Below are 9,327 nucleotides of genomic sequence, written 5' to 3'. Positions count from 1 at the left end.
ATGGAGACATGACTTTTCCACATGCTGATGGAGGGCAGGGAAGGCTTTCTGGGTTGAAAAAAGGAGACTTACAGTAAGGTTTAAGCATTGGTCCTACGCTGCACTGCCTCATGCTGACTCTCTTCCCCACTAAATGAGCCTTAAAAGTGACACTAAACTCAGGTGTTAAATCTTAAAATGCATTCAAGTACCCTATTTAAAAAAAAATGGCTTATTTTTGTTTTACTCAGCTGTAGATAATCAATCATTACTGAATTCATGTGGACAATGTCCTTTCTTCTGGGGGGTGGCTACTTTTGTTCCTCATGTGTGTTTTGTAAAGTAGCCGCTGCCCATTAGCAGCCGTGGCCATCTTTAAATCTGGAAGCCATCCTTTAAAGGAGAACTATGAGGTGAGTACTTTTTCTAGCCGACCTGTGACAATGAGACTGTCACAGGTCGGCTCAGTAGATCAGGAGGTGAGCGAACACATACCGGCGTTCGCTCACCTGTCGATCCTGTCACGGCTCTCTGCCGTGACAGGGGAGGGGCTGGATTCCCCCCTCCCCACTCCGATCCGCCAGCGCTGACTGGCGGAACGGACAGGGGAGGGGGCGGGTACAGCTGGCTCTGCCTCTAGATAGGCAGAGCCAGCTGTCACTCACGCAGCTGGGCGGATCTCGACATCGATGTCGGGATCCGCTCCGGCTGCGGCGTCTCAGTATACCACGAGCTGTAGCTCGCGGTATACTGAACTTAGGGTAACAGGAGGACGCTGGTTTGTGTCCTCCCATTACCCTAAGGAGAACTATGGGGAAAAGCTCTAACCCCATAGTTCTCCTTTAATCTAATCGTGCATGTGCATAGGATCACACTGTTCCCTGCGTTGCCAGACCTCTGGGTAGGGATGTGGAGCTTACAGAGGCTGCACACTGAGGAGAGACAGAAAGGAGGGGAAAGAATCCGTGGAAGCAAGCAGAGGACGACACAGCAAACGACTGAATAGCTTTTGTAAGTAAACTGTTTTATTATAAATGTAGTTTAATGTCTGTTTTTGTCTTTTATTATATTCTGGCTTTTGTTTAAAGGGACAGTTAAAAAATATATATTTTTTTAGTTATGTATGATGGTTTTTGATAATAAATAAATGTAAATGTAGTGTACCGTATATTATACTGTATACGTGGTGTTGGTATACCGTATATTATACTGTATACGTGGTGTTAGTATGCCGTAATTTGTACTGTATACGTGGTGTTGGTATGCCGTATATTATACTGTATACGTGGTGTTGGTATGCCGTATATTATACTGTATACGTGGTGTTGGTATGCCGTATATTATACTGTATACGTGGTGGTGGTATGCGGTATATTATACTGTATACGTGGTGTTGGTATGCCGTATATTGTACTGTTTACGTGGTGTTGGTATGCCGTATATTATACTGTATACATGGTGTTGGTATGCCGTATAGTATACTGTATATGTGGTGTTGGTATGCCGTATACTATACTGTATACGTGGTGTTGGTATGCCGTATATTATACTGTATATGTGGTGTTGGTATGCCGTATATTATACTGTATATGTGGTGGTGGTATGCCGTATATTATACTGTATACGTGGTGTTGGTATACCGTATATTATACTGTATACGTGGTGTTGGTATGCCGTATATTATACTGTATGTGTGGTGTTGGTATGCAGTATATTATACTGTATACGTGATGTTGGTATGCCATATATTATACTGTATACGTGGTGTTGGTATGCAGTATATAATACTGTATACGTGGTGGTATGCAGTATATTATACTGTATACGTGGTGTTGGTATACCGTATGTGGGGCTGTGTGTGGGTGTGGCTTGCGGGTGGGCGGGGACACAGGGGCCCCATAATCTCCTTTTGCCCGGGGGCCCCATGAGTTGTCAGTCCGCCCCTGTGCCAGACTCATCTACCTCACCAACTGCTCAGTGGCCGAAACCACTCTCTGCCAATCCCTGCACTGGCTTCCAATAGCACAACACAAAATTCACAATACTAACACCATACAAAGCCATCCACAACTGGGCAGGTATGCCTAGAGGTATCAAGGAACACCAGAAGACATTGACTATCAAAATTGAACCCAGCCAAATGATAATGTCTGCCAAGAATTTCCCATGCTCATTTAAATGCAGCCAGAGCCCTGGTTACATCTCCAACCTCATCTCAAGATATTACCAAACCGTCCTCTCCGCTCCTCCCAAGACCTCCTGCTTTCTAGCTCCTTCATCACCTCCTCCCATGCTCACCTCCAGGACTTCTGCACGGCCTCTCCCATCCTCTGGAACTCCCTACCACAACCTATCCTGCTATCTCCTAATCTGTCTGTCTTTAGGCAATCCTGGAAAACTTACCTCTTCAGGGAAGCCAATTCCACCTAATCTTAAAAACTTTACATCTACTCATTCAGTCATCTCCCATAGTTATTACTTTCTGCATCACTTGCCTCTCCTTGTAGATTGTGAGCTCTCTAATCCTTTTGTATGGTAGTGTATGGTAGTTGTACTGTATTCCCATATGTTGAAAAGTGCTGCACAAACTGTTGACAATATATACTGTAAATCCTGTATAAGGATGATTAAAAAATAGCCACACTGTCAGAAAGCCAGAGCCAGACTTCGAGTTCCGCCGTCTGCGCAAGCACATGCGTCTGTTGCAGCCCGTCTCTGCGTTGACGTGCGTGTGGACTTCATATGAATGTTTGGCGCCCTGTAGGCTGTAAAGGCTGTGATCAACCATCCTCCTATGCTGTCAGATTTGTCAGCTAACCTGTGTTCCTTGTATCCTGATCCTGATTACCCGTTACTGACCCGGCTTGGCTTGACCTTGTGCTTATTCCTGTTTGACTTCAATCCTGCCTCATCCTTTGTACAGAGTGATGATTCTTCTGCCGTGTGTCCTGTTTCGGTGTTGTCTGCTTATTGTTTCCTCAGCTCCTCTGATTGGGAATCATTCAAGATCCACTCTGCTGTACATTCTCAAGTGCCTGTTACTCGACTGGATCTACGCACATCACCACGTTCCACAAACTCAACGGATGTGTCATCCTTTGGCACCCTTGCCCCTTTGGCACCCTTGCCCCTCTTGTCCCTCACAGTTGTGAGAGATAAAAACGGTAAAAATGGCGAGCGCACAACTGTTATGGAATGTGGTAAGAGGAATAGATCTGTTTAAAATCAATTTTAATGTTAAACAGTTCTGGAACAATTTTGAAACAAAAACAAAAGTTAGAACAAAATTTAAAAAATAAAAAAAATAAAAAAATGGGGTGAGCCAGCTTCTTGTTCAGGGGGAGGGACCCTGTAGACATATGTAAAAAGGAGGGTGTAAAGAAGAGCTGCAACCCTGGGATATTGTGGGGATAGTATAAATAACAACTTTAAAATCAATACTGGACTGAAAACTCCGCCCAAACAGTGAGTTTTCAGTCCAGTATTGATTTTAAAGTTGTTATTTATACTATCCCCACAATATCCCAGGGTTGCAGCTCTTCTTTACACCCTCCTTTTTACACAGTTGTGAGAGAGGCCACCCTCGTCACCTCAGACTCCTCAAAGGTACGTGACACACACACTCCTAATCTTCACCAAACGTTTCTTTATAATCAAAATCCAGCTGATAACATGATGTGATCCTCGCCTGATGGTCACTCACTTCTGACGTGTTTCACCCCTTTGGCCTTAGCCTTAGGATCTCTGCAAAGATCCCCTGCTAATCAGAACAAAAGGCGCTTGTGTGAAAGGGTCCGTATGTGTTGTCTCTGTGGCTGCATCAAGCTTTTGTCCCATGTCCAACCACTGCTGTTTAGTATGCTTTTTGCTAAGGGTTCCTTGCCAAGGTCCTTAGTTACTGCCTAGTTCCTATTGTCTTGTCTGTACCCTATCTGTGTGTGTGCTGTTCCTGTGCCCTGCTTCCAATGGTTATATCCTATCTTGCTTTCATGTCCTTCTTTCTTGCCCTTTTGCTGTTACTAGAGGAATTACTCTGAGCATATACGTTTGGAATTGTCCAGCCAAAAATGAGGAACTCTGGTGAAGACAGAGCACTTCCAGACACTGTGTCTAACACTGTGGCCATACACTGTTAGAATTTCTACAGATTCACACTAACTGTCCACATTTTTAACAGTGGGTGGCCCTACCAGATCAACAAAAGTTGATTAATCAATCAACTGTTGCCGATGAAGCTCGACCGAAAATTGTCAGCCGAACAGGCTGTTGGAACACAATATTCCGGCAAGGGAGGGTTCACCCATTTATACTGTTTAATTTTGATGGAGAAATCAGTTAGATTTATCTTGTTCAGCCTGCATGCTGAATAAAAGGAATGTTATATTTAGCTCTTATCTGGTAGCTTTAACTCCTATTTCCTGTCTAGTGTTTGTATAGATTTTTGACCTAAAATCACAGTGTTCAGTTAATTTACTTGAAGTAAATTGAAATAGCAATATTGCAAAGTTGTTTCTGTTTACCACATTTTTTAGTGCAGTTTGTACTCTCAGAACTCATAAATAGTAAAACCATGGCAATGTATGTGTTGGCCTAATTTAGTTTTCCCGTAGGAAGTAATTATATGTTTGTGTTTAGCTACATTTTAATAAAGATATGCTTATTTGCTTCATATGTTATGTTTTGCATACTCATGAGATGTTTAATTAGAACTTTGTTTACAACAAAAACCGACATTGATGCTCCATGTAGTCTTGTATAGCAAAAGCATTTTTGAGTCTCATAGACTATAAAGTGGTCATTCTAAATATGTAATGCACCTATTATCTGAAATATGAACTGTTATGTAATATTTTAGTATTATAGCACTCTGCCTATTCAGCAAAAATGACTGTCTCTTGGTAAATGTACAAAAAATATGTTTAAAAAAAACGAATTTAGCAAGAATCTGTTATATTGCTACAGTACTCCTTTCCTTGCTTTTCAAGATAGTGCATAGTCTTTTCATTGTTTTTTAGATATACTGGTAAAAGGTCAGTTTGATGTAAATGGTCCCATCAGTAAGTGCTAATGTTTTAGAGTCCTCATTTATGTGTATTATCTGGGGACAGCCATATTTTTTCATTGTTCTAACCCATAAAAATCTGCGCTCCTAACCTATACAATCAAAATCCCTATAGCTGCTGTACTTTCACTGAACTTACACCGCAATATCAGTTACAATGCAACAAAGTACAGCGCTTGAAATTAGTAATAAGGGCAATAGCTCATCATCCCACAAAAATCTTAGAGATTGAGGAAGAGGAAGCCATCACCACATGTCACATGTTCTTAGAGAAGAAATCCTACAGTCCCATTTGGGCAGCATCACTGTTTTAATGAGTTACTGGGGATACTTTCTAGGCATTTTGAGCATCAGGACACCTTTTACCAGGATAGTATTCCAGCGGTGGAAGGACTCCTCATATCCTTGCATCTCGTTTCGCACACACCGTTCCAGGAAGGAGCCTAGTGATGAAACGCATTAGATAGGTGTGTCCATGCTGACGTCATTGTGCCTGCACGAGCAAACGAGGACTGATACAGCACAGAGCGATCTTTCAGTGATTTTATCTGAGTGTTTTAATCTCCTTAAATAAAAGGGTTTTTTAAAAAATCTATTTACTACACTACAGGATTTTTTACTTAATTTCCCCTGAGATTGAATATTTCGGGGGAGCGTTTCTAATAAGAGAGACAGCAATTTGAATCTACAACTAGCGATGTAGAAAGGCAGTGAAGGGCTGTGGTGAGCCAGTGAAGATTGGAGACGGAAGGAGGGGAAAACTTCTGGATAAGTCGAGGAGGGAATGCGAAGTGGAGAGAATTAGGCTACATTTGACCATTTGTCATTTGATAGTGAAAATGTTCCGGTGGGTGGGGAGTGTGGATATTTATCACATGTTGGTGGCCGTATCCAGGAAAATTTCACAGAGAGCTCTTTATCTAAATGTGGACATGTTTTAATCACACTATACGGGTGGAAGTATATATATATATAGGGACTTTACACAGTACTTTCTTTATATACTGGTGGATTTGTATTGTGAGCATGCGTTTTGCAGATTCAACAACAAATGTGCATGTTATATCATAACTAGATGATTAGTTGTGTCAAGTGGATTTGTTAAATTTATATTCACTATATGTCTTTTTTATTTATATATGATTTTGTTTTATGGTGGAAGAGCACTGGATTGATTTTTAGGAGTTAGTCTGTATATACATGTTTATATATATATGCATGTTTTTGTGGGGTGAATATATTGAGTTATTGCCCTTATTACTAATATCAAGTGTTCTAATCTGTTGCATTATAACTAATATTTATTCATTACATATGCAGTCTCTGCTTCCTAGTCTTTAGGTCAGCTGACTCAATGAAAACAATACAATAGGTATTTGACATTTTGCACACAGTATAGTGTTGCAATATAAGCAAAGCAAAAATCCCTGTTTATATGCAAAAATGTGGTAAAAATATGTATGGATGTATAATTCTCTTGTGGCTAATCTAGAAATCTCTATATTCTATACAATAACGACATGAGGAAAAGCAAACATGAAATGTAAAGGTCATAATAAAATGCCTGTACTAATATGAAGAGACATAAATAACTCAATATGTGTGCTCAGTGGAAATACTCTTTACTTCCCCTTCAAACTCTGGTTTGTTTAGATATTTATTGGCTCTGTAGGCTTTGATGTACAATATAGGTATTTTTGTTTTGGATAGGGGTGTTACAATTTAAAGTGGAACTGTAGTATGGCTGAGCGGTGCAGTTCTTGCCACAATGTGCAAGTATGCATATATATAGATGCACATTATGGCAGACCTACTCCTACTGAAATCTACTCTGCCTCTTCTTCCATCCCGGTTTCTTTATGGGTTAGGGGGGTTTGTGGGTTTTTGTTTTTGGGGGGGGGGCAAAATAATCTTGCACCAGGGCCCTTTGTTCCCTAGGTCCGCCACTGATTATTCTGTCTTGTTGTCCTGGCATCTGGCTCTTTCCTTGGCATGAGTGGGCTGGAAGTGTACACTGCACATGTGCTGCCGGCAGTGTACTCCCAAAGATTGTTAGAATAAAGAGTTTTTAGCAGTAGGAAGATTGAAATCCGGCTTGATACAGAAGCATAAAGCTTTGAAATACGTAGCTACGTGAGTGACAGCTGGCTCTGCCTATCTAGAGGCAGGGCCAGCTGTACCCGCTCCTCCCCGTCCGTTCCTCCAGTCAGCGCTGGAGTATCGGAGCGAGAAGGGGAGGAATCCCTGCAGAGAGCCGGGAGTGACAGTCACGGCTCTCTGCAGGGAGATGATCGAGAAGTGAGTGAGTGACGGTATGCGTTCGCTCACTTCCCGATCTATTTAGCCGACGTGTGATGGATTCATTGTCACACGTCGGCTCGAACTATGAGGTTGAGTGAAAATCACTCACCTCATAGTTCTCCTTTAAGACAAAAAGAGATTTTCATATAAAAGTCCAGCTATCCTTTAAAGAAGAACTCTATACAAATAAAAATCTTACCCATGCAGTGTGGCTACTACCCCCACACTGCAAGAGTTAAGTGTTCATTTTTCTAGGGGACCCAAATAAAGCTATTTTACTTAGCTGACTGTGGCAGTCAGCACTCGCCTCTCTCCCCTTTGCTCGAGCTATGGAATGGCCTTCTGTGTTCTCATGTCTAATGCAGATCAATGGACCTGTATAAGATGTGGTGGCATTAGCGGTCCTTAGACATAGCCCAGGGAAGAAGAGCCTGGAGGGATCAGTCTAGCAGCCAGGTGGGATAGAGGATCAGCTAAGTAATTCTGCTTATTTCCAACCCCTAGACCAAAATGAGCACTTAAAGAGGAACTTTACCCTTATCTCCAAAATAACAACAAAGGCACCTTTAATTTTTTTTAGTAATGACAATCTACAAACAGATAATTCTAGATGATTTCAGGCTTTTTATTTTTTGCATACCTTATTTTTCTTTTCTTCCCCGTCTTCTGACAGTAGCCATTTTAACTAAGGGCAGGTTACTAGATCTCTCTTTACTTCCTGGAACCCTGGCACATGTGACTAGGACACCATCTCAGGGGAGTAAAATGCCTTTCCCTGAGGTCCAATGAGATTACAGATGAGATTTCCTAGCAATGCTCTGCTGATGTAACCTTCCCAGGATGTCATGCTTGGGCTCAATTACATCATTTGTGCCAAAGTGCACCAGGAAGTCGAAAAAAAGGCTAAGATTTTATTTTCCTGGATTTCCTCTTTAAGTTTCACTAGTCTATCAAAGGACAATGTATAAGTTGTATGTACAACAAGGAATAATATTCCCTAATGAATATGTTAAAACTAAAATGTATTTATCTGTCTTTTGTTGTGGGGTGTGTTCTCTGTATTACCAGTAAAGTTTTAGATTTTCATTGGGGATCAGCTCCACCTACTCCTATACAAAAACAGTTTTACTAAGGAACACGCATTCCACTGACATAAACTTTTATTGCAGGCTGCAGTTACCAGACAAAAAAAAACAAGTGCACATAGCCTGACATTATGTGCTGGTAGTTTTTATCTTGACTTTAAGCACTACCATCTGGTCATTAAAAAGTATATCCGCTGCCATTAAAAGTCCTTTTTGAAAAGGGCAAGTCAATTAGCTAACTTTTCACAGTTTTGTAATACCTGAGAGTTACTGTAGATAACCCAAGATTGTATGCACATCCTAGAAAACCTTGATAAGCATTTAGCGTACAGTATGTTAACACACTGCATATAAACCTTTAATCATAAGTTAAAAAAAGATCAAGAAATATTTACAGAGGGGGAGAGCAGAATTCGAAGTGCCTTTTCTTTTGGTGGAATGTTTTTCCTACCCTTCCACTCCAGTATTCAATCGTGGAATAGATGGGTACCAGCATCATTCCTAGTCACAAGTAGCCCTGTACAGACTTGTAACGCTTGGAGGGAGAGGTGGTGTATCTGTCTGGGTCTGGTAAATCTAAGTGTGCATGAGATACAGTTGGGGCCCCCCGCCATACTGTAAGTCTTGGAGCCCAAAGAAAAAAAAAAATGTTTAACCAATATACTTTACAGTAGCACGAGACCTTTAACACGTTTCTGTGGTTTAGACACTTCCTCTTCATCAGGGCTTATAACTGCTGTGACTGGACTCTATGTATGCACATAATAAAGAGGATTATTGGCTGTAATGGCTGGTCTCATACCAATACCATTGGTAGCAATATATTAAATATGAGCAGCCTCACTGAAGCTAGTCAGCTTTAGGACTCATTCACACAGGGGGAGGAGAAGGAATGATAGT

Source organism: Nanorana parkeri, unplaced genomic scaffold (assembly GCF_000935625.1).
Source record: "Nanorana parkeri isolate BGI_ZX_2015 unplaced genomic scaffold, ASM93562v1 scaffold57, whole genome shotgun sequence".
NCBI classification, from domain to species: Eukaryota; Metazoa; Chordata; class Amphibia; order Anura; family Dicroglossidae; genus Nanorana; species Nanorana parkeri.
The sequence above is the reverse complement of the archived record's forward strand: the minus strand, read 5'-3'. Positions refer to the sequence as shown.